At 45.3% G+C, this 26,894-nt stretch overlaps 1 protein-coding gene across 12 annotated transcripts in view; it reads right to left on the bottom strand.

The window, feature by feature from the left end:
• The window catches only part of mtmr3 (myotubularin related protein 3), a 155,531-nt gene that overhangs the window by 94,507 nt on the left and 34,130 nt on the right, over window positions 1-26,894 (bottom strand). For 10 of the 12 annotated variants that reach the window (XM_070887752.1, XM_070887751.1, XM_070887756.1 and 7 more), the window contains 2 exons: window positions 17,476-17,642; window positions 4,775-4,848 (listed from right to left, as the gene is read on the bottom strand). The gene's annotated coding sequence lies outside the window, so the exon portion shown is untranslated. The remainder of the gene's footprint in view (window positions 1-4,774; window positions 4,849-17,475; window positions 17,643-26,894) is intronic. The other 2 variants (XM_070887754.1, XM_070887753.1) reach the window with 1 other exon arrangement.

The following is a 26,894-nucleotide window of genomic DNA, read 5'->3' as shown; positions in this document are numbered from 1 at the left end:
GGAGAGAGGAGGAGGGGGGGAGGAGAGAGGGAGGAGGGGGGGGAGGGAGGGAAGGAGGCTGAACGGACCCAGCTGACGTGAAGAAGCCGGGCCCAGGACTTTAGGCGGGGCCCGCCCCCAGCAAGATGTCAGGCGGGCGGGCCCCGCCGAAGGAGTTTATAGGTAGGTGGCCGGGGGAAGTCGGAGCTGGAGCTGGGGGGTCGTCGGAACTGTGCGGGGGGCGTCGGAGCGGGAGCTGGGGGGGAGCTCGGGGGTCGTCTGAGCTGGGGTGGGGGGGGGGGGGGGGGGCGGCGTTGAGAGAGACAGCTTGAGCCAGAGCAGGACCTGGATGAGGGAGGTGCAGCCTGATCCACGCAGCCCCAGTGAGGCCATTCGGTCAGGGCTAGGGGCGTCGTGCTTCGGGCCCCTCCCACACAGTTTCTGGCCCTGGAGCTACTGCACATGCACACCCACTGTCGCGCCTGTGCAGAAGTCCCAGCACTGATTTCAGCGCTGGGACCTGGCTCCACCCCGGCCCCCCCACAGCTCGTGCTGCGCTGCACCGAGCTGCAAAGGACCTTCAGGGAGCCGGAGAATCTGCAGGTATTTTTTGGGCACGAAAAACGGTCGTCCAGGTCGGGGCTGCGCTGTTCTAGGTGCGGCCCGTAACTTGGGCCCAGTATGTTGGTTCTTTCATTTGCCTCCTTTCTCCTCTGTATGATTCGGGTTGTCTGTGTGGTTCTTTTACTGAATTTGTATCTTTACATTTTTCTGATAAGGTAAGGGCGTGCTAATGGATTCTAAGGTGGGGCAGGGGAGTTTATCCTGTAGTGTGCATTGGTGTAAGAGAAACAGAGATTTAGAGCCTGAGCTGGGAGGGAGCAAGGCTCAAGCTCTGGAGGGGGTTGATGGTTGGGGTTCCACCACAGCAGCCTTGTATTCTGGTTGTGAGATTTTTGTTGATATTGTAGTAGACTAGAGGTCATGAACTCGTCCCAGCAAGCCTGGAAACCACTACAAAACATGCGTGTGAGAGAGAGTTCTAATGAAAGGTAATCAATCTGAAACATTAACCCTATGTTTCTCTGTCCACATATGCTCTTGACCCGCTGAGTATTCCACCATTTACCATCTTTATTTTAAATTTTCAACGTCGGCGTTATTTGCTTTTTACTCATGAGAAACTGGGGCAATAGGCAGAGGGGCTAAGAATGAAGATCTGGATTGCAATGGTCTGAGATACAAGGCTCGAGTGGAGGGAGCATAGGAGGACCTCACAATGAAAAGAAAATGGGTTAAGAGCTTTTGCCATGTTGGTATTTTTTTGCAGGTTAGAGAGCACTGCTTGTGTCTGAATCAGGGGACAGCAGGATGTTACAGGGGATAGCCTGAGTTTTAAGATGGCACATAGCCTCGGTCAGACTGTCAAGCTGATGTTCCAACTGCTTCTGTGCTTTAATCCAATGGTCCGGAGGCTGTCCACCCATTTAAACTCACCAGGTCTGCAGTAGCACCCCAATATGCCTAGGACTCAGATAGAAAAGATCGAACTGCATTTATATAGTTCCTTTTCACATCTCAAAGCACCCATATATAATGAATTACTTTGAAGTGCAGTGGTTGTTATATAGGCTTGGAACTAGGGGAGCATTGTTGGGGTAGGGAAAGGAAAATAGAGCCAGGGAAGGGAAAGGAAAACAGTAATTTCTAAAATGACTGCAAGGGAGGTAGCAGAGTTGAACCATTTAGGACAGGCCTTCACGAGGAGGAGCTGTTCCAGTATAGCTATGACATTGGCCTATACCCAATAACATGGAAGATTTTAGTATGTCCTATCCACAAAATACTGAGTAAATCTAAGCCTTCCGATCAGCTTCCTCTCAATTATCAGTAAAATGATGGAAGGAACAGTCAATAGTGCCATCAAAAAATACCGTCTCACTAATAACCTATTCATCGGCACTCAGTTCGCTTCCACCAGAACCACTCTGCGGAAAAATCTCATCACAACCTTGATCTTGTCCAGACAAGTACGAAAGTGCTGAATGTCAGAGGAGAGGCAAGATTAGCTTTCCTCGACATAAAGGCAGCATTTTACTGATTATGGCACCAAGGAGCCCTAGCAAAGTTAATGGAGTCAAATGTAAAACCCTCCAGCGACGGGAATCATGGCTGATGCAAAGGAAGATGGTTGTAATTGTTGGAGGCCTGTCATCATAGCTTCTGAACATCACTGCAGGAGTTCTTCACAAAAGCCACCTCCACCCAGCCATCTTCAGCTGCCTCAATAATGACCTTCCTTTCATCATAAGATCAGGAGTAAAGCTGTTTGCTGATGAATCCACAGTGTTCAGTTGCATTCTGTGATGTTAAAGCAGTCCATACCAGCCTAGCCTACAACAAGACCTGGATAACATCCAGCCCTGGGGTGAGAAGTGGCAGGTACAAAGCAAAAGGAGATGGCAATGGGATAAGTAAAGAAATAAAAGATGAGTCTAGAAGAAGTGTAAATGGGAATAGCAGAATCATCAATAGCTGCCATGTGAAAAAATAGGGGCAGAGGTTATGATCTGAAATGGCTGAACTCGATGTTCAATTCAGAAGGCTGTAAAGAGCCTAATCGAAAGATGAGGTGCTGTTCATTGAGCTTAGGTTGAGCTTTGTTGGAACAGTGCAAGAGGCAGAGAACAGAGAGATCAGAGTGGAAGTGGAGGCGGAGAATTAAAGTGGAAGCTCGGGGCCACGCTTACGGACTGAACGGAGGTGTTCCGCAAAGCGGTCACTCAACCTGCGTTTGGTCTCCCCAATGTAGAGGAGACCACATTGGGAGCAGCGAATAAAGTATACTAAACTGAACGAAGTACAGTGATGACTATCAGTGCCGTTTCCTGCTCATGCTTGAACTACAAAATTTCATTCACTATGCTCCAATTTCCACCCTTCCCTCACCTTCACATGGTCCATCTCCAACTCTTCCCTTCCTCGACTTCTGTCTCCATTTCTGGGGACAGGCTATCGACAAACATCCACAATAAGCCCCGACTCTCTCAGCTACACTTCTTCCCACTCTGCTTCCTGCAAGGACTCTAATCCATTCTCCCAGTTTATCCATTTCCGTCGCATCTGTTCTGACGATGCTACCTTCCATACTAGTTCTTTCGATAGGTCTTCCTTTTTCCTCAACCGATGATTCCCCTCCACCGTGGTTGACATGGCCCTCGACCGTGCCCGTTCCATTTCCCACACTTTTGCTCTCACCCCTTCCCCCTCCCTCCCAGAACCATGATAGGTTTCCCTTGTCCTCACCTTTAATTCCATTAGTTTCCACATTCAACGATCATCCTCCGCCATTTCCGCCACCTCCAACAAGATCCCACCATCAAACACATCTTCCCTTCCCCTTCCCTTTCAGCATTCTGAAGGGACCGATCCCTCCGTCATACCCTCGTCCACTCCTCAATCAGCCCCAAATGTGCCCAGTGTGTGAGGTCATCTTCCCGCTCAACCTGGAGGACTTTGATTTCGAGCAGCACATTCTGAAGCACTTCGTTCGCGAGTGTCCAGTGTGCCAAAGGACCTTTCCAGAGAGCCGACAAGCTGCCTATGAAGACCATGTGCAGTCCCATTTTATGGAGGCCAACTGAAGGGCAAACAACAAACCAGTTTGAGTTCTACGTTATAAAGGTAGTAACCATTTCTGTGCAAGCGCAGGAGATGCAGCACCTGCCCTTTTACTTTCTCTGATCCCACTGTCCAGGGCCCCAAACACTCCTTCCAGGTGAAACAGCGATTTACTTGTACTTCTTGCAATTTAGTATACTGTATTCGCTGCTCATGATGAGGTCTCTTCTACATTGGGGAGACCAAACGCAGATTGGGTGACCACTTGGCGGAATACCTCCGTTCAGTCCGCAAGCTTCCTGTCGCCTTTCACTTTAATTCTCTGCTCCAATCCCACTCTGACTTTGGCTTCTTACATTATTCCAACGGAGCTTAACGTACGCTCATGGAACAGCACCTCATCTTTCGATGAGGTACTTTACAGCCTTCTGGACTGAACATAGAGTTTAACAATTTCAGACCATAACCTCTGCCCCTATTTTTTGCCACATGGTAGCTGATGATGATTCTGCCATTCCCATTTACACTTCTTCTAGACTCATCATTTGTTTCTTTACTTGTCCCATTACTATCTCCTTTTGTTTTGTACTATCATATCTTTTTGTCATTTAATCACTCCTGCCTTCTACCCTATCACAGGCCTTCCCCTTTTGTTCTTTCCTCCCCAACTCCTTTCCTGCTCCTGCAGTTGTTTAAAATCTGTTACATCTCTAACTTTTTCCAGTTCTGACGAAAAGTCACGAAACGTTAACTCTTTCTCTCTCTACAGATGCTGTCTGACCTGCTGAGTATATCCAACATTTTCATTTTTTATTGGGGAACAGAACAGTTTGCTGCAAGATGTAGCTCTGTTTGCATGCTTAGAGATCAGTGGAATCCTAAAGCCAACTGAAATGCTGGGAAATTGAAATGCTGAAAATTGCTGATGGGTAACAGAATGGAGAAGCCGATTCTCCTGAATTATTCTGAGGTTTTGCATCTATTTTGAAATTCGGCCTTTTTGATTCTTGAACTATTCCCACAAAACAATACTTTGAAATTACAACTCTCATTACATATACCACTTACACAATACTATGGGATCTAAACTACATTAAAATTTTCTTCAATTGCCAAATTCTTAACACATCCAGTTACTTTACTCCAAAAATAGTGGCATTCAAAATTCGCTCACCTAATTGTAGTCAAAGTCCGATTGACTTTTTCCCTACAGAAAATCTTATTTCTTGGAACAGATCACATTGAAACCTGAAAAACAAAAATTATATTTTTAACTTTAATATCTTTGGATATTCTGGTAGTAACAATGTCAAGAGTATAATCAAACTGCTACTTGTACAACACACTCAAAATGGCAATCAAACAGGTGTATATGTTAGTGTGCAAAATTTGTCATCACTGAAGCTGTTAACTACATTCAATTTGGTGTCGATAGCAAATTTTGATATCGCTCTCGCAATTTTTTTAAAAATTCATTCATGGGAGGTGGGCATCACTGGCGAGGCCAGCGTTTGTTGCCCATCCCTAATTGCCCTCGAAGGTGGTGATGAGTCACCTTCTTGAACTGCTGCAATCATTGTGGTGAAGGTACTCCCACAGTGCTGTTCGGCAAGGAGTTCCAGGATTTTGACCCAGCGACGATGAAGGAACAACGATATTCTTCCAAGTCAGGATGGTGTGTGACTTGGAGGGGAACTTGGAGGACGTGGTGTTCCCATGCACCTGTCCTTCTAGGTGGTAGAGCTCGCAGGTTTAGGAGGTGTTGCCGAAGAAGCCTTGGCGAGTTGCTGTAGTGCATTTTGTAGATGGTACACAATGCGGTCACAGTACACCGGTGGCGGAGGGAGTGAATTTTTAAGTTGGTGGATGGGGTGCCAATCAAGCTGGCTGCTTTATCCTGGATGGTGTCGAGCTTAGAGTGTTGTTGGAGATGCACTCATCCAGGCAAATGGAGAGTATTCCATCACACTCCTGACTTGTGCCTTGTAGATGGTGGAAAGGCTTTGGGGAGCCAAGAGGGGAGACACTCGCCACAGAATAACCTGCTCTTGTTGCCACAGTATTTATGTATTTCCAGTTAAGTTTCTGGTCAATGGCTACCCCCAGGCTGTTGATGGGGGATTCGGTGATGGTAATGCCGTTGAATGTCAAGGTGCGTTGGTTAGACTCTGACTTGTTGGAGATAATCATTGCCTGGCACATGTGTGGCACGAATGTTACTTGCCACTTGTCGGCCCAAGCCTGAATGTCATCCAGGTCTTGCTGCATGCGGGCATGTACTGCTTCATTATCGGAGGAGTTGTGAATGGCACTGAACACTGCGCAGTCATCAGCGAACATCCCCATTTCTGACATGATGGCGGGAAGTTCACTGATGAAGCAACTGAAGATGACTGGGCCGAGGTCACTGCCCTGAGGAACTCCTGTAGCAATGTCCTTGGGCTGTGGTGATTGACCTCCAACAACCTTTCCTTTGTGCTAGATATGACTCCATTTCCCCCCCGCCCCCCGATTCCCATTGCCTTCACAATTTTACTGGAGCACAAGTCTTCAGCACGACAGCCGGGATATTGTCGAGGCCCATAGCCTTTGCTGTATCCAGTGCTTGATATCACCTGGAGTGAATCAAATTGGCTGAAGACTGGCTTCTGTGATGATGGGTTCTTGGGAGGCGGCCGTTGTGGATCATCCACTCGGCACTTCTGGCTAAAGATGGTTGCAAAGTCAAGATCATTAAAAGCACTCCAACATGAACCCTATGGAAAACCAAGCATTCAGAGAAATTTCCTTAATTTGAGAAGTATGCTTTGTTCTCCCAACTATCTCTTTAAACATGCGGTAGATTCCTTTTCATTCCATGAATCCTTTTGCCGGAAGTCTCTTTTGTGGTATCTTATCAAATGCTGTTTCAAAATAGCTATAAATCACATCGATTGTATTTTCTTTATTAATCCTCTCCATTATTTCTAAAAGAATTCTGTGAAGTTGGACAAGTCCTTACTGACTGGCTTGTTTCTCCACATGCTTAGTAATTTCATCCTGTAAAATAGAATAAAAACCGGAGGGACCACCCTGCGCCGGCTTCGGACACGACAACACACCCAGCCCAGTCATAACATAAGAAATAGAAACAGGAGTACGCCCTACAGCCCCTTGAGCCTGCTCCGCCATTCACTAAGATCATGGCTGACCATCGACCTCAATTCCACTTTCCCGCCCTATCCCTGTATCCCTCAATTCCCCTAGACTCCCAAAATCTGTCTATCTCAGCCTTGAATATATTCAGAGATTCAGCATCCACAGCCCTCTGGGGAAGAGAATTCCAAAGATTCACAACCCTCTAAGTGAAGAAATTCTTCCTCATCTCGGTCTTAAACTGCTCAGCATCTGTCCTGTCGAACCCATTCAGAATCTTATATGTTTTAATGAGATCACCTCTTATTCTTCTAAACTCCAGAGAGTATAGGCCCATTCTACACAATCTCTCATCATAAGACCTCTGTTCCCAGGAATCAATCTTGTGAACCTCCATTGTATTGCCTTCAAGGAAAGAATATCCTTCCTTAGATAAGGAGACCAAAACTGTGCACAGTACGCCAGGTGTAGTCTCACTAAGGCCCCTATACAATTGTAGCAAGACTTCCTTACTCTTATACTCCAACCCCCTTGCAATAAAGGACAACATGCCATTTGCCTTCATTATTGCTTGCTGTACCTGCATGCTAGCTTTCTGTGTTTCTTGCACAAGGACACCCAAATCTCTATGAACACCAACCTTTAAAAGTTTCTCACCATTTAAAAAAAAGTGTTTTTCTATTCTTCCGACCAAATTGAATAACCTCACATTATACTCCATCTGCCACCTTACTGCCCACTCACTTAGTCTATCTCTATCCCTTTGCAGATGTTTTGTGTTCTCCTCACAGCTTACTATCCCACCTAGCTTTGTATCATCAGCAAACTTGGATACATTACACTCGGTCCCTTCATCTAGGTCATTAATATAGATTGTAAATAGCTGAGGCCCAAGCACTGATCCTTGTGGCACCCCACTAGTTACAGCCTGCCAACCTGAAAAAGATCCATTTATCCTTACTCTGTTTTCTGTCCGTTAACCAATCCTCTATTCGTGATAATACAATAGTTAGGAAGAACATTAGCTTGGATGATGTGGAATCTATATGGGTAGAGCTGCAGAACACCAAAGGGCAAAAAATGTTAGTGGGAGTTGTGTACAGACCTCCAAACAGTAGTAGTGATGTTGGGGAGGGCATCAAACAGGAAATTAGGGGTGCATGTAATAAAGGTGGAGCAGTTATCATGGGTGACTTTAATATGCATATAGATTGGGCTAACCAAACTGGAAGCAATATGGTGGAGGAGGATTTCCTGGAGTGCATAAGGGATGGTTTTCTAGACCAATATGTCGAGGAACCAACTAGGAGGGAGGCCATCTTAGAATGGGTGTTGGGTAATGAGAGGGGATTAATTAGCAATCTCCTTGTGCGAGGCCCCTTGGGGAAGTGTGACCAGAATATGGTGGAATTCTACATTAGGATGGAGAATGAAACAGTTAATTCAGAGACCATGGTCCAGAACTTAAAGAAGGGTAACTTTGAAGGTATGAGGCGTGAATTGGCTAGGATAGATTGGCGAATGATACTTAAGGGGTTGACAGTGGATGGGCAATGGCAGACATTTAGAGACCGCATGGATAAACTACAACAATTGTACATCCCTGTCTGGCGTAAAAATAAAAAAGGGAAGGTGGCTCAACCGTGGCTATCAAGGGAAATCAGGGATAGTACTAAAGCCAAGGAAGTGGCATACAAATTGGCCAGAAATAGCAGCGAACCTGGGGACTGGGAGAAATTTAGAACTCAGCAGAGGAGGACAAAGGGTTTGATTAGGGAAGGGAAAATAGAGTACGAGAGGAAGCTTGTAGGGAACATTAAGACGGACTGCAAAAGCTTCTATAGATATGTAAAGAGAAAAAGGTTAGTAAAGACAAACGTAGGTCCCCTGCAGTCAGAATCAGGGGAAGTCATAACGGGGAACAAAGAAATGGCAGACCAATTGAACAAGTACTTTGGTTCGGTATTCACTAAGGAGGAGACAAACAACCTTCCGGATATAAAAGGGGTCAGAGGGCCTAGTAAGAAGGAGGAACTGAGGGAAATCCTTATTAGTCGGGAAATTGATGGGATTGAGGGCCGTTAAATCCCCAGGGTCTGATGGACTGCATCCCAGAGTACTTAAGGAGGTGGCCTTGGAAATAGCGGATGCATTGACAATCATTTTCCAACATTCCATAGACTCTGGATCAGTTCCTATGGAGTGGAGGGTAGCTAATGTAACCCCACTTTTTAAAAAAGGAGGGAAAGAGAAAACAGGAAATTATCGACCGGTCAGCCCGACATCAGTAGTGGGTAAAATGATGGAATCAATTATTAAGGATGTCATGTGACCTCTTTCCAAATGTGCTGCTATGACAGGTCCAAGTCAGCATGGATTTGTGAAAGCGAAATCATGCTTGACAAATCTTCTGGAATTTTTTGAGGATGTTTCCAGTAGAGTGGACAAGGGAGAACCAGTTGATGTGGTGTATTTGGACTTTCAGAAGGCTTTCGACAAGGTCCCACACGAGATTAATGTGCAAAGTTAAATAACATGGGATTGGGGGTAGTGTGCTGACGTGGATTGAGAACTGGTTGGCAGACAGGAAGAAAAGAGTAGGAGTAAATGGGTACTTTTCAAAATGGCAGGCAGTGACTAGTGGGGTACTGCAAGGTTCTGTGCTGGGGCCCCAGCTGTTTACATTGTACATTAATGATTTAGACGAGGGGATTAAATGTAGTATCTCCAAATTTGCGGATGACACTAAGTTGGGTGGCAGTGTGAGCTGCGAGGAGGATGCTATGAGGCTGCAGAGTGACTTGGATAGGTTAGGTGAGTGGGCAATTGCATGGCAGATGAAGTATAATGTGGATAAATGTGAGGTTATCCACTTTGGTGGTAAAAACAGAGAGACAGACTATTATCTGGATGGTGACAGATTAGGAAAAGGGGAGGTGCAACGAGACTGGGTGTCATGGTACATCAGTCATTGAAGGTTGGCATGCAGGTACAGCAGGCGGTTAAGAAAGCAAATGGCATGTTGGCCTTCATAGCTAGGGGATTTGAGTACAGGGGCAGGGAGGTGTTACTACAGTTGTACAGGGCCTTGGTGAGGCCACACCTGGGGTATTGTGTACAGTTTTGGTCTCCTAACTTGAGGAAGGACATTCTTGCTATTGAGGGAGTGCAGCGAAGGTTCACCAGACTGATTCCCGGGATGGCGGGACTGACATATCAAGAAAGATTGGATTAACTGGGCTTGTATTCACTGGAGTTCAGAAGAATGAGAGGGGATCTCATAGAAACGTTTAAAATTCTGACGGGTTTAGACAGGTTAGATGCAGGAAGAATGTTCCCAATGTTGGGGAAGTCCAGAACCAGGGGTCACAGTCTAAGGATGAGGGGTAAGCCATTTAGGACCGTGATGAGGAGAAACTTCTTCACTCAAGAGAGTGGTGAACCTGTGGAATTCCCTACCACAGAAAGTTGTTGAGGCCAATTCACTAAATATATTCAAAAAGGAGTTAGATGTAGTCCTTACTAGTAGGGGATCAAGGGTTATGGCGAGAAAGCAGGAATGGGGTACTGAAGTTGCATGTTCAGCCATGAACTCATTGAATGGCGGTGCAAGCTCGAAGGGCCGAATGGCCTACTCCTGCACCTATTTTCTATGTTTCTATAGCTCTAATCCTATGAACCCTTTTTTTGTGTAATAACGTTTTATATGGCACCTTATCGAATGCCTTTTGGAAATCCAAGTATACAACCCTGCAAAGTCCTTCTCATGAACATCTGGGAACCTGTGGCAAAATTGGGAGAGCTGTCCCACAGACTAGTCAAGCAACAGCCCGACATAGTCATAATCACAGAATCATACCTTTCAACCAATGTCCCAGATCCTCAATCACCATCCATGGGTATGTCCTGTTCCATCAGCAGGACATACCCACCAGAGGTGGCGGCACCGTGGAATACAGTCGGGAGGGTGTAGCCCTGGGAATCATCAACATGGGATCCGGACCCCATGAGGTCTAATGGCTTCAGGTCAAGCATGGGCAAGGAACCCTCCTGCTGATTACCACCTACTGCCCTCCCTCTGCTGATGAATCAGTACTCTTCCGTGTTGAACGCCACTTGGAAGAGGCACTGAGGGTAGCAAGGGCACAGAATGTACTCTCGGTGGGGGACTTTAATGTGGTAGCACCACTATTGACCGAGCTAGCCGAGTCCTAAAGAACATAGCTGCCAGACTGGGCCTGCTGCAGGTGGTGAGAACCAACACGAGGGAAAAACCTACTTGACCTCGTCCTCACCTATCTACCTGTCGCAGATGGATCTGTCCATAACAGCACTGATCCTTGTACAGACAAAGTCCCGTCTTCACACTAAAGACACTCGCCATTATGTTGTGTGAAACTACCACCGTGCTAAATGGGATAGATTAACAAACCTAGCAGCTCAAAACTAGACCATCAGAAGCAGCGGGATTGTATTCCAGCACAATCTTGTACCTCACGGGCTGACATATCCCTCACTCTAACATTACCATCAAGCAAGAGGACCAACCCTGGTTCAATGAAGAGTGCAGAAAAGCATGCCACGAGTAACACCAGGCATACCTAAAAATGAGGCATCAACCTGGGGAAGCTGCAACACAGGATACATGCATGCTAAGCAGCGGAGGCAGCATGCTATAAACAGAACAAAGCAATCCCACAATCAACGGATCAGATCAAATCTCTGCAGTCCTGCCACATCCAGCCGTGAATGGTGGTGCACAATTAAACAACTAATGGGAGGAGCAGGCTCCAAGAATATCCTCATCCTCAATGATGGTGGAGCCCAGCATACAAGTGCAAAAGATGAGGCTGAAACGTTCGCAACCATCTTCAGCCAAAAGTGCCGAGTGGATGATCCACATCGGCCTCTGCCTGAGGTCCAAACCAGTCTTCAGCCAATTCGATTCACTCCATGTGATATCAAGAAGCGGCTGAGCGCACTGGACACAGCAAAGCCTATGAGCCCGATAATATCTCGGCTGTCGTGCTGAAGACTTGTGTTTCACAACTAGCCGTGCCTCTAGCCAAGCTGTTCCACTATAGCTATAACACTGGCATCTAGCCAACAATGTGAAAACCTGCCCAGGTACGTCTGGTCTACAAAAAGCAGGACAAATCCAATCCGGCTAATTATCGCCCCATCAGTCTACTCTCAATCATCAGCAAAGTGATGGAAGATGTCTTCTATAATGCTATCAAGCAGCACTTACTCACCGATAACCTGATCATCGATGCTCAGTTTGGGTTCTGGGTGGACCACTCTGCTCCAGACTTCATTACAGCCTTGGTCCAAACATGGACAAAAGAGCTGAATTCCAGAGGGGCGGCGAGAGTGACTGCCATTGACATCAAGGTAGCATTAGACAGAGTGTAGCATCAAGGAGCCCTAGTAAAATTGACGGCAATGGCAATCAAGGGGAAAACTCTCCACTGGCTGGAGTCATACCTAGCACAAAGGACGACAATGGTTGTTGTTGTTGTTGGAGGTCAATCATCACAGCCAGTCATGAAGGGTGGTGCACAATTAAACAACTAGCGGGAGGAAAGTTCCTCAGGGCAGTGTCCCGGACGACATTCAGGCTTGGGCTGGTAAGTGGCAAGTAACATTCTCACCACACAAGTGCCAGGTAATGACCATCTCCAACAAATGACAGTCTAACCACTGTGCCTTGATATTCAATGGCATTACCATCGCCGAATCTCCCACCATCAACATCCTGGGGTTTACCATTGACCAGAAACATAACTGGACCAGCCACATAAATATTGTGGCAACAAGAGCGGGTCAGAGGCTGGGTATTCTGCAGCGAGTGTCTCACCTCCTGACTCCCCAAAGCCTTACCACCATCTACAAACCACAAGTAAGTGTGATGGAATACTCTCCATTTGCCTGGATGAGTACAGCTCCAACAACATCCAAGACAAAGCAGCCCGCTTGATTGGTACCCCATCCACCACCTTCAACATTCACTCCCTCCATCACCGGCGCACCGTGGCTGCAATGTGTACCATCTGTAAGGTGCACTGCAGCAACTCGCCACGGCTTCTTCGCCAGCACCTCCCAAACCCGAACCATGACCTCTACCACCTAGAAGGACAAAGGCAGCAGGCGTATGGGAACTCCATCACCTACAAGTTCCTCGTTCCTTCGTCGTTGGGTCAAAATCCTGGAACTCCCTCCCAAACATTGCTGTGGGAGTACCTTCACCACAAGGACTGCAGCGATTCAAGGCGGCGGCTCACCACCACGTTCTCAAGGGCAGTTAGGGATGGGCAATAAATGCTGGGCTTGCTAGCAATGCCTACATCGCAAACAAATTAAAGAAAAGTTTAAGACTAACTGGTTGAGAACATTCTTTTAGCCCTATCTCACTTTTTGCATAGAGGAGTGATATTTGCCACTCTACAGACCTCTGGCACAATTTTCATTTTGAGTGTAACTTGGAAAATTTTAAGCAAAGCCTTTGCTATTTCTTCCCAACTTCCTTCAAGACGCTCAGATTTAAGAACAAGAACAATTTATTAAGTGTCTTTAATATGGAAAAGTGTTTCAAGATGCTGGACAGAGCCAAAACAAAACTAGATGCCAAGGCAAACAAAAGAATACATGAGGTGACCAAAGTTTGGTCAAAGAGGGGAGTGGCAAGGCAGAGGGCTATATGGAGGGAATTCCAGAGACTGAGACCTAGGAAACAAGGCACAATGGTGAGGTAAATGTATTGATGATGTGACTGATTAGAACAATGATACAATACACTGCCACCAAGAAAGAGCATGTCCATTACAGCATAGTAATTCCCTCACCTTGATGAGCAAAAGAAATTACACGCACATACCCCCACCAACTAAAGGGAATACTGCAACAGAGGTTTTAGGGTCAATAATTAGTTACAGTGTCTAGGAGGCATTGTGCTGTACCCTAAATAATGAAAGTCAAATTTCATAGAGAAATTATATACTTGTCCAGAAGTCAAGACAAATGTTTGTTCTTTAATTGGAATTTTCACACCTGAACTTTTGGTTTTTGACCTATTCAATTTACAGCTGGATGAAATAGCTCTACTTTGCTAACTAGAAGTTGCAGTGAAACAAAAACTCAAATTATTGTGACGTACATGGAAATCAAAGACCAGATTCTACTTGCTTTCCTTAATCTAAAAGGACTGCTCAAACGTCTGCCTTAAACCATCTAACCTTCTGATCTATGCGTGAATTGATTGTGGCACTTTAGATTGTGAGCTTGGAAGGAATGTGGTCGTACGGTGACGCAATTCTTTGGCTGCAGACACTGAAGTCTTAAGGTAGCTAATATTCAAGACACTGCATATTCAGTAGACAAACCAGCTGCAGCAGTAGAGTTGGGGTTTTGCGTTTAAACGGGCAGGTTTGTAAAATATCAAAGTGTTTACTGTATCTGCTACATTTTGAAGTGATGTAGCTTTTAACTACAACTAAAAGCGGAGAAAGTGAAATTCAACTTTTACTTTGTCACACAAGAATTACCTGAAAATAATTGGCAGCTATATAAAGAGTGTACCAGTCTAGTACCAATACATGGGACAATGGATTAAATAAGAGTTTTTAAAAATAAGCCAATAAATAATATTTCCAGAGTGGAATTCTAGTCTCAGAGCCAGACCTGGTGCCTAATCGAAGAATACAATTACTAATCACTGTATGTTTTTAGAATTTCTATTCTGAAATCATTGATCAGGAGTTCAGGTCACTGGAATTTAAACCATTTCATCTTTATCTTATCTACAAAGACAAATTTATTGAAATGCTTGTCATTTTTTCAGAGTTAAAGGGCTGGATTTTAATGCACAGGAGCGTGTGGGTTTGGGAGGTTAAAACGAGCAAAATTGACAGCGTGTCACAAAGCTGGCTCCAACCTGCAAGTTGCCACTTATCATATGTTAATAGCTCAATTAAAGCGATATTGACATGAGTTTTTAAACTTCAACTTTGGGTCCATAAGTTTCTGGAGCTTCTTGGAACTTGCCAGTGAAAGCAAGGTGAGTACACGGTGGCAATTGAGGGGAGACTAAAGCCATGAGGGAACTATGCCAATGTACTCAGCATTGATAGCAAATTTCTTAGCTGCTTGTGGGAAAGGGTATGTTCACAGTACTTGTGCCGAGTAGTTACTTTACACACTTTGGAGTATTCTGTAGCACTTTGGAGCTCTGATCTATCAGATCAGCATGGGTGCCAGTTACACTGCCTTAGATTGGATGTCAGATGAGGACCAAGATGGCCAGCAGAGAGGTGCAGTTCATAGCAGGCCATACTCTGCACAGTGTCTACAGGCAGAGGATAAGCTTCCTCAACATGTCTGAACACCAGTATCTCAGAAGGGTCAGGGTGTCGCATCGGTTCTAGGCAGGTATTTGCAGCCTGTTGGAATAAGACCTGCTGCCAGCTGGGCCTGGTGGCCATGCTTTACTAGTGGCTGTCAAAGTCGCCATCGCTCTCAACTTTTTTGCCTCTGGATCCTTCCACGGTTCTGCCAGAGACATTTGCAGAATCTTGTAGTCAGCGGCACACAAATGCATAAGATAGGTGACTATGGCTTGTTTGCCTGCGATAACGCAAGTCAAAATGAGCGGCTCTGGCTGGCTTCCCACAGGTGCAGGGGATCAGTGACGTGACAATTAAGGCACCCATAGATCACCCAGGAGTGTTTGTCAACCGCAAGGATTTCCATTCCATAAATGTGTAGCTGCTGTACAATCACAAAAAGATCTTTATGCAGGTATGCGCAAGATTCCCGGGCAGCTGCCATGATGCTTTCATCCTGGGGCAGTCCACTCTCTCAGAGGTCTTCGCACTTGGAAGCAGTTACCGGCTGGCTGCTGAGAGACAAGGGATAACCACTTACAAAGTGGCTGATGACTGCTCAGAAACCCGAGGAATGAGGCCCAGGAACGCTGCGATGAATGCCATTATGACCAATAGATGCATCATCAAACAAGCTATTGGCATGCTGAAGATGCTCTTCAGGTGCTGGACAGATCTGGAAGTGATCCTCAGTACACACCAGCTAGGGTCTCCAGAATGGTCATGATGTGCTGCGCTCTGCACAACATTGCCCAGAGAGCTTTGGACCTGCAGGAGGACTAAGACGCCAAGCAGAGAGCCTACTCGGAAATTCAGAAAATGAGGAGGAGGAGGAAGACAACAAGGAGGCGGAAGGTGATGAGGGCAATGCACCACCAGCGGCGCACATTGCAGCCCGGGATGCCTTGGGTTCCAATAGTGCATTCATCTCACAACCTCATGCAAAAGCCACTTTTGCCCCCATCCCATTAGCAAAGCAGTCCTGCAAACAACTAAGCATCCCTTTCAAATCCCCACCATTGGTCACCATCAATTCAGGTCTTTCCATTCATCATCAAACAATTGAAAAAGCCAGCCGGCAACCAAGAGCTGACAACACAGGAAAGTGGTGCAAAATGATATTTATGTGCGTCAAATGAACACACGAGGCTTAACAACAGTACAAAATGTGTATCACATCCAAATGCCTACCCTTGTTCAACTACAAATCTTTATTCATTCTTTTCCTAATGCTTCTATGTGATGCAATCTCTGTGGCTTCAGCAGAGGTTGAGGCATGCTGCTCGGTTCGCTCCTCTGACTGTTGAGTTGCTCTTGGCCAACATCCCCTGGGTTTGAGGCCCGTGAGTGCCCCGCCAAAGACTGCTCCACCTGCACATATGCAGGAGTAGACTCAGTCATCGGGACACGAGGCGGTGTGTGTGTGTGTGTGGGGGGGGGCCAAGAAGAAGGGTGAGAAGTTGAACCGCTTTGAGCAGAGTCGCCACTTCCATGTCCCCTTTAGCCATCATCCCTCCCATGGCCCAGCGGCACTTCACTACCACTGTGTTGCAGATCAGTGAAGCACTGAAAGGCCTAGACTAGGTTATCGTTCAACCTATTTAAAGTGGCATCCAGAGTGTGCAAGCCCTTGTTGAAGGCTTCCATGCACTCGTTTGATTGCCATGTTTGATGCTCTAAGCAGCTGGCCACTCTCTCCATGGAAGAATTCATCATCGTAATGGCCTTCAACAGCATGCCACTCACGCTTGTGGCAGACACCTCCAATCTCTCAGCAATCGCACAATTTCTGCTGTTGCTCAATAAGTATCCCCTTCATTGACGTCCCCAGTGATGCAGCATTTGCGTCCAGCTCAGCAGAGCTTGGAGAGACCTGCGCTCTCAGACGCAGATTCTTCACTGATGTCCCTGACACCACCATTGCTCTTGCTCATTTGTGAAGTGCAAGTCATCATGTGAAAACCCAACTATCGCTCTAACTAGTCCCATCGAAGTGCAAGTATCTGAGCTGGTGCATGGTCTGCACAAGTCCTGTGACGGTGCAACCTCAGAGAGATTAAGCTCTTCTGCTGGATGCTTGAAGGCACTGTAGGAGATGAAGATATGAATTAGTACTGTCAAGGTAACAATGTTTGACGTTATCATTATGCACATGATCATATTTCACTCGATGTTGACATCAAGTCAACATGGCACTATGCTCCTGTTGCTGACCTCTTGTGCCACCTCCAACCATGCCTAGCTAAAGAACATAAGTTTATGTTTTTAAATGTAGAACCTTGTGACATTGCATCACATTTAGCTAGAGCAAGTGAAAACTGCGAATTAGTTTTCACACAAATGTTTGGAAAGAAATTACCTGACTGCAACTGACTGAAGAACACCAGGTTGTTTCTTTATACCATTTCTCCAAATTAATTCCAATACTGAATGAACTTTGATGCTCTATCCTGGAATTCTGTCAAGTTGTTGATTCAATTCGGACCACAAAGCCTGGTCTTTTGAAGGCCGACCCATTCCAAATACCTGTTTTAAAACAGTTTACCCCACTGCATTAGTGAAAGCAATAGTTCTTGCTGGGTACTTTATATAAATACACTACTTAATCTGAACTAGTCATTTGATTGCTCAAAGCCTATAGAAAAATATTAATGCAGTGTCAGCGGACTCCAAAAGAGGAATTTTAACTCTTGGGCAGGAAATTGGCCGATTAGGTGACTGGCCTGTCCAAGAACAGCAACGAGAGGCCAAGCCAATTTTAACAGCCAGGCTTCAACAAAACTGTCAAGAAGTAGGCGAGAAGCTGCTGTCCAGCCATTAAAATCAGGCACGTTGGAGACCATTGGCTGGGGGGTGGGGGGGGAAGAGAGGAGTGTCCAGGCTAGGCAGGCCTACAGGAGGAGTAATCCCGCTCCTCCTAGTCCAACACAGCAAAGAAGTAAATTTACCTGGAGGGCACTTTTTCCCCTGCTGATCCTCCTCCAGCTAGCTTCAATCTGTCAGGAAAGCCGCAGTCACTTCCGCACGCAGGCCAACATTAAGATGGCAAATAGGTCCTGATGAAGTAATCTGAATCCCATCTGCATATTTAAAAAAGGACCCGCTATCTTCTGGAGGAGGTTTCAAAGGTATGAAAGAACGATATTTGAAGCTGAGGGATGCAGCCAATGGAATTCAGAAAGGACGACAGGAAACTCAGCATGAAACTCCACAAAGATAATGAGATAAATGACCAGATGTTAGCTGAGGGATAAATCTTGGCCAGGACACTGGGAGAACTCCTCTGCTCTTCTTCCAATAGTGCCATGGGATCTTGTGTGCAGATCGCAGACAGGGCCTCGGGCAACACATCATCCAGAAGAAGGCACCTCAGACACTACAGCATTCCTTCAGTACCAGATGGGTTTTTTACAACAATCCGACCGTTACTGATACTAGCTTTTTATTCCAGATTTATATTAACTGAATTCAAATTCTCCAACTGCCATGGTGGGATTTGAACTTATGTCTCCGGATCATTAGGCCAGGCCTCTGGATTACTAGCCCAGTAACATAACAACCACTATGCTACCGTGCCCATGTAGCGGTACAACTGAAGTTTAACCACACAACTTACAAAGCAATGGCAAGCTTCCAGTCGTTTCTCTCGCCAGGACGACCCTACTTCCACCTGTTGGCCAATTGTCGTACAAGAAATAATCCCAGCTCCCAGTGTAATTTCTGTTCCTCTAGGTTAATCATCAACCATGCCTAGAGTACTGCTAACTTATTTGGCTCAGGCTTCAGATTACCTGGGCTGCAACAGTGGGCTGACTAATTTTTCAATTTCCATCAGTGGTATCATCTTTGAACCAACTTAACCCTCTGCTTTACACTTCTACCCCTCCCTGCTTCCCAGAGAAGAGACACTACAACACCAACTTATATAACACATTTAAAGTAGTAAAATGTCACAAGTCACTTCACAGGAGTGTAATCATACATAAATTGACACCAAGCCAAAGAAGGAAACAAATTAGGACAAGTGACTAAACACTTGGTTAAAGAGGTAGGGTTTAAGCAGTGTCTTAGAGGAGGTTGGTGGAGAGGCAAAAAGGTTTTCCTGGAATTCCAGAGCTTAAGACCTAGATGGTGAAAGGCATGACTGCCAATGGTGCTGCGAAGGAGGTGGGGGTTGCACAAGAGGCCAGAGTTGGAGGAACGCATAATTTTCGGAGGGTTGTAGGGACTGGAGGAGATTACAGAGATAGGGAGGAGCAAGGGCATGGAGGGATTTGAACACAAGGCTGAAAATTGAGGTGTTGTTCGTCATTGTACAGTTTCCTGTAGTTATCTTGACTAAATGCTCCAAAATGTTTCCTATTTCAAATCACCCTGTTGCAAATATACTGGAAAAATGAACTGCATTCTAGAGTATTTGTTCTTTATGTCATGGAACAAAAGGTAAACAAGTTTTCTTTTCAACTTCATCACTATTTCGTTCACTATCATACTGTGCCCAAATTCCAAAATAATAAATTTGCAAAACTGCAGAGATCTGCAAGCTATTTTGTCTACTGGAACACATTGCACAAAGTGTTAAGCAATTCTGGAACGCCATTATGAATGAACAGCAACATCACAATAAACTGCAGCTCAAGGACATCTCATTGTGTGCAAGCACTATAACTGATTATATGTACGATAACGAGATATAGTTGTGTAAATCTTGGGTTACTTGTCGACTATTGTTTTTCCATTTTGTTGCACATAACGGTGTCCTTGGTTCTTTCGTACTTCTCAGTTGTCCTAGTCTCCACTTCCCCTTTGTCTAATTCTCCCTCATGAACTAACATTATACATAGTGCACCTTTTATAGTACCTCCGCAATGCGCATGCTTGCTTCTCAAATGTCAAATCGATTTTAAAAATAATCAGTCTGAAAACTAATCAAGCTTACATCAATGCCAGTGGACACACTAAGATCCCTTTTAATAAAAGGTTTGGTAGGCAGCTTTTGAACATGCCTGTCATGACATCTAAACATTTATTATACCGCATACAACAAGATGCACTTGTATAGCACCTATAGCATTTAATGTAGGAAAGAGATGGACTGAGCGCTTGAAAATTTAGGAGAATTGGCTAAAACTAGTCAAAAAGATGGATTTTGAGGGAGACGGAGTAGGGACAACAGTGGATATACAATCAAGGAAGATGGTAGAGGAGAGCTGGGTATCAGCATACATATGAAAGTTGATCACCTATGTGCAGATAAAGTTTCCAAGTGGCAGCATGTAACAGAAAAATGCATCAAGGATGGAACCTTAAGATGAGTAGCAATACAACCAGCTGAGGGTGATCCCCAAAGGCAGGCCTCAAAAGAAATACCTGCAGGAGGATAGAGTGGTTAACACCGTCTGATGCCGAGGAAAGACAGTACATCACAGTTGCAGTCACGGAGGATGCCATGAATGATCAAAACTAAGCTAGCCTCAGTGCTGTGGGCAGGTCAGTAGTTAGGAATCAAAGAGGGAATTTGGGGATAGGTGGGCACAGAGGTGGGTGGCAACAATATGCTTAAGATCTTAGAAAGGTTGGTATGGGATGATAGTTGGAAAGGATTGTGGTTGAGAATGACTCTGTTGAGGCAGAATGATATTGGTTTTGAAAGGGGAAGGGCAACTGTGCCTGAGCAAAGGCAACCATTTATGGTGCAAGTTCAAATTCCACCTCGGCAGCTGTGGAATTTAAATTCACTTACGTTTTTTTTAAAATCTGGAATAAAAAGCTAGTGTCATGGGCTCAAATTTGGCCCACCCCTTTTTTTGGCACACTTACCAGAGATGCAGCACTTTTCTCTGTTGATGAGCATGCCGAAAGGGGAAAAAAAAAAAATCACTCCCAACGTTGGCTGCTGTCCAGCCTCTCCTCGGTCTTCGCGCAGCGTGGCCAGTCAGGTAGGGGGCGGAGCCAGCATCCTGTGCTGAAAACAAAGCCGGGTCATCTGCACATGAGCAGTGGAGTGTCCGCGCATGTGCAGTTGATCCTCGCCCCCAGCCTCTCTGTGCATACTGCAGCCGCTGTGTGTATGGGACCCGATGCCCGCCCCATCCCTGGTAGAGTGACCTCATGGTGCGATCGACCTCCGGTTTGAAATTTATGCACTGTAGCTATTTTTGAACTTTCTTAATGGCTTGTCATTTTCTGGACTTTAGGATATTTTGAAAAAATTATGTAAATATATTTTGTCTCTTGTGACTAGTGGTGACCATTTGTCAAGCCTATTTACCTGGTGCTATTGTGAAAGAAGAACGTAAGTGACGGAGGAACACAGAGAATAACTTATTTATTGAAGTAGACTTTATTTAGATAATTTGGGCTCAATTTTGGCTGTATAATCATTGTTTAAATTAGTTGCGAGATATGAGCAATTTATTTCAACCAACTTTTACTACTTTTATTTTTGTAGTATAAGATTCCATGAATGCTTCTGTTGTATAGTAAATTAACGTTGCGAAGTTTGTCATATGATGTCCTGTATAGCTGTTTGATCCTATTCACATTCTTTAGTCAAGTCATTAAGTTCTGCTGGCTTCCGATGTTCCTACCTGCACTGATTTCTTAACTTTCTGAAGTGGCCACATACGCTGTCCTAAGTAGATTTGGAGTAACTATGAGCAGGCCAAAGTGGCCTAAATGGCCAAAACAGGCGTAGGTGGCTGGTTACGCACTCTTTTGAGAAAAACTAAACTAAACTAAAAAATAATCGTAACTAACTCACTAACACTGCCGCAAATTGAATGTGCAAAATGGGAATTTTTAAGATACTCCAGAAAAATCAAGTTGCTCCAAAAAAAGCAGAGCAACTCCTGGCCCATTTGAGCCCCATGAAACTACCAGATTGTCATAAAATGCCATCAGTTTCACTAATGTCCTTTTAGGGAAGAAAATCTGCCGCTCTTGTCTTGTCTGGCCTATATGTGACTCCAGACCAAACAGCAAAGTGACTGACTCTTAAATGCCCTCTGAAATGGCCTAGCAATCCACTCAGTTGCAACAAACCACTACAGAAAACAATAATAAGAATAAAACCAGACTGACCACCCGGCATCAACCTCGGCACTAGCTTCTGACATGACAACAGCACACCCAGCCCAGTCGACCCTGCAAAGTCCTCCTCACTAACATCTGGGGACTTGTGGCAAAATTGGGAGAGCTGTCCCATAGACGTGTCAAGCAACAGCCCGACATAATCATACTCACAGAATCATACGTTTCAGCCAATGTCCCAGACTCCTCCATCACCAGCCCACCGGCAGGACAGACCCACCCAAGATGGCGGCACAGTGGTATACAGTCGGGAGAGAGTGGCCCTGGGCGTCATCAACATTGACTCCGGATCCCATGAAGTCTCATGGCTTCAGGTCAAGCACGGACAAGGAAACCTCCTGCTGATTACCACCTACCGCCTCCCTCAGCTGATGAATCAGTACTCCTCCATGTTGAAAGCTACTTGGAAGAGGCACGGAGGGTAGCAAGGACACAGAATGTACTCTGGGTGGGAGACTTAAACGTCCATTACCAAGAGTGACTCGGTAGCACCACTAATGACTGAGCTGGCAGAGTCCTGAAGGACATAGCTGCTAGACTGGCGCTGTGGCAGGTGGTGAGAACCAACACGGGAAATACCTCCTTGACCTCGTCCTCACTCAATCTACCTGTCGCAGATGCATTGGTAGCAGTCATCACCGCACAGTCAATGTGGAGATGAAATCCAGTCTTCACAATGAAGACACCCTTCATCATATTGTGTGACATGACCACCGTGCTAAATGGGATAGATTCAGATCTAGCAGCTCAAAACTGAGCATCCATGAGGCGCTGTGGGCCATCAGCCGCAGCAGAATTGTATTCCACCACAATATATAACTTCATGGCCCACTATATCCCTCACTCTACCATTACCATCAAGGCAGGGGACCAAATGATAAATGTGGATTCTTTTCCCTCAATCTGGTTCAGCGAAATTCTAAGTTTGAAAGGTATTCACCAGATTGTCCTGGATCTCGTTCAGACACTACCTGAGAACCAGCGAGTGGCTAAACTTCCCTCAGACTTTTGAAACCGGGGGAAACTGGAGCAGTATTGAAAGTATACTTACTCCAGTGGCCACTTTCCCCATATCTCGTCCAAGGCTAGTCTGGCTCTTAATTCGCAAGTTTTCGGCAGTCGTCCATTGAAATCTCACTTCTGACACCAAATGATAAAAGTCGATTCTTTTTTAACCACCGGGACCATGTATTTTTTTCTTTTTTACTCAACAAACCTATCCTTTGTGCATTTCCTGGCTCCGTAACTTATCATCCGAATATACGTAATTCAATAAGGTTCAAACTCTTAAACTTCCCACATACAGGACAACACTACGAAGGGTTAAGAAAAAGTGGGTGGAGCTAAAACAAACCACAACTCCCCGGTTTCCCACACAGGCTTTCTTTTCCACAGTAAAAAAAATCTCACAAGCATTTCTCATTTAAAACAGACGTTCACAAGAGTCTCTCTTCTTTCCTATTAATTGTTTTGGCCAGCTCTATTTTTGGATCCATGCCCTTTCAGGGAATTCGTAGTTTTATCTAAATTATCCATCCTGTGTCACCGCACATTGGATCAGGGTCCTAATTAGTCCTGATTGTCCCCACGTCGCCCCGTGGTGGTTTCAGTTATCTTACCCAGAGCCTAGGTGGACCAAGTGATATACAAGATCGACGCCGTACCTGGCGTAAGTACAATTTAAAATTTACACAGTCCCGCGGCTTAATTTTACGTAATTCCCTAACCTCCGCGTTTCCCTATGCGGTTCGCGCGATTCTCTATCCCTCCGCGTCACCGCACGGTTTTTCTGTTCGAGTCGCCGCACGATTGGGCCTCGAACCCAGGCAGGCACTGGGCCTCGAACCCAGGCAGACTTACCTATTCTAAGCTATCTTTCCAAGTCGCCGCTCGGTTTGCGTCACTGCGCAATTTCCCTATCTCTATCCCTATTCTAAGTGGATATGTGAAAATGTATAAGCAATAAAGACAGTGAAGTGAGCTGGATATGTGAAAATGTATAAGCAATGGAAAATAACTAAAAGAATGTCAGACTGCAAATATTACAACATCAGCACAATTAACAGACTTGCAAAGTCTAAGTTACTAGTCACACCAGTAAAATTGTAACATTTAGAAGCAATGCCTGAGAAAGTTCTTTGAGCCAAGTGTGAGAAAGTTCTTTGAGCAAAGTGTGAGAAAGTTCTTTGAGCAAAGTGTGAGAAAGTTCTTTGAGCAAAGTGTGAGAAAGTTCTTTGAGCAAAGTGTGAGAAAGTTCTTTGAGCAAAGTGTGAGAAAGTTCTTTGAGCAAAGTGTGAGAAAGTTCTTTGAGCAAAGTGTGAGAAAGTTCTTTGAGCAAAGTGTGAGAAAGTTCTTTGAGCAAAGTGTGAGAAAGTTCTTTGAGCAAAGTGTGAGAAAGTTCTTTGAGCAAAGTGTGAGAAAGTTCTTTGAGCAAAGTGTGAGAAAGTTCTTTGAGCAAAGTGTGAGAAAGTTCTTTGAGCAAAGTGTGAGAAAGTTCTTTGAGCAAAGTGTGAGAAAGTTCTTTGAGCAAAGTGTGAGAAAGTTCTTTGAGCAAAGTGTGAGAAAGTTCTTTGAGCAAAGTGTGAGAAAGTTCTTTGAGCAAAGTGTGAGAAAGTTCTTTGAGCAAAGTGTGAGAAAGTTCTTTGAGCAAAGTGTGAGAAAGTTCTTTGAGCAAAGTGTGAGAAAGTTCTTTGAGCAAAGTGTGAGAAAGTTCTTTGAGCAAAGTGTGAGAAAGTTCTTTGAGCAAAGTGTGAGAAAGTTCTTTGAGCAAAGTGTGAGAAAGTTCTTTGAGCAAAGTGTGAGAAAGTTCTTTGAGCAAAGTGTGAGAAAGTTCTTTGAGCAAAGTGTGAGAAAGTTCTTTGAGCAAAGTGTGAGAAAGTTCTTTGAGCAAAGTGTGAGAAAGTTCTTTGAGCAAAGTGTGAGAAAGTTCTTTGAGCAAAGTGTGAGAAAGTTCTTTGAGCAAAGTGTGAGAAAGTTCTTTGAGCAAAGTGTGAGAAAGTTCTTTGAGCAAAGTGTGAGAAAGTTCTTTGAGCAAAGTGTGAGAAAGTTCTTTGAGCAAAGTGTGAGAAAGTTCTTTGAGCAAAGTGTGAGAAAGTTCTTTGAGCAGTGTGAGAAAGTTCTTTGAGCAAAGTGTGAGAAAGTTCTTTGGGAAAAACAGCTCATATAGATGTCGGCTCATGAGTGGACAAAGGGAAGGAGGGATCAAAAGGGATAGGCTGAACTAGGATGTCACTCTAATTGTATCTTGTTATCTTGTACCGAAAATGTATAACCGTTGTGCCGTTACAATGTAATTTCACTTTGTCCGTAGGAAGTTGGTGCGCTCTATCAAGAGAGCATTCCTTCTGTCTGATAAAGTCCCGGCCGGTAAATCTTTATAATAATAATGTGCAGAAGAACATGCCAGGAGCAGCACCAGGCATACCTAAAAATGAGGTACCAACCTGGGGAAGCTGCAATACAGGACTATATGCATGCTAAGCAGTGGAATCAGCATGCTATAAACAGAGCCAAGCGATCCCACAATCAACGGATCAGATCAAGGTTCCATGAATATCCCCATCCTCAATGATGGCGGAGCCCAGCACACAAGTGCAAAAGACAACGCTGAAGCTTTTGCAATCACCTTCAGCCAGAAGTGCCAAGTGGATGATCCATATCGGCCTCCTCCCATGGTCCTAACCATGACAGAAGCCAGTCTCCAGCAATTCGATTCATTCCATATGATTTCAAGAAGTGGCTGAGCACTCTGGATACAGCAAAGCCTATGGGCCCTGACAACATCCCTGCTGTCGTGTTGAAGACATGTGCTCCAGAACTAGCCATGGCTCGAGCCAAGCTGTTCCAGTACACTACAACACTGACATCTACAGACAATGTGGAAAACTGCCCAGGTATATCCTGTTCACAAAAAGCAGGACAAATCCAATCCGTCCAATTACCACCCCATCAGTCTACTCTCAATCATCAGCAAAGTGATGGAAGGTGTCGACGACACCTTCCATCAAGCAGCACTTCCTCACCACCTCAGTTTGGATTCTGTCAGAATCACTCGGCTCCAGACCTCATTACAGCCTTGGCCCAAACATGGACAAAAGAGCTGAATTCCAGGTGTGAGGCAAGAGTGACTGCCCTTGACATAAAGGCAGCATTTGAACAAATGTGGCATCCAGGAGCCCTAGTAAAATTGAAGTCAATGGGAATCGGGGAGGGAAACTCTCCACTGGCTGGAGTCATACGTAGCACAAAGGAAGATGGTTGTGGTGGTTGGAGGTCAATCATCCCAGCCCCAGGACGTCGCTGCAGGAGTTCCTCAGGGCAGTGTCTGGGCCCAACCATCTTCAGCTGCTTCATCATAAGGTCAGAAAAGGGGATGTTCGCTGATGATTGCACAGTGTTCAGTTCCATTCGCAACTCCTAAGAAAATTAAGCGTCCATGCCAGCATCCAGAAAGACCTGGACAACATTCAGGCTTGGGCTGATAAGTGGCCAGCAACATTCGCACCACACGTGCCAGGCAATGCCCATCTCCAACAAGCAAGAGTCGAACCACCTCCCCATGGTATTCAACAACATTACCACCGCCGAATTCTCTATGATCAACATCCTGGGGGTCACGATTGACCAGAAACTTAACTGGACCAGCCACATAAATATTGTGGCAACAAAAGCAGGTCAGAGGCTGGC

Source organism: Pristiophorus japonicus, chromosome 8 (assembly GCF_044704955.1).
Source record: "Pristiophorus japonicus isolate sPriJap1 chromosome 8, sPriJap1.hap1, whole genome shotgun sequence".
Taxonomy (NCBI): domain Eukaryota; kingdom Metazoa; phylum Chordata; class Chondrichthyes; family Pristiophoridae; genus Pristiophorus; species Pristiophorus japonicus.
Note: the sequence above shows the minus strand (reverse complement) of the source record. Positions and strands in the feature narration are given on the sequence as shown.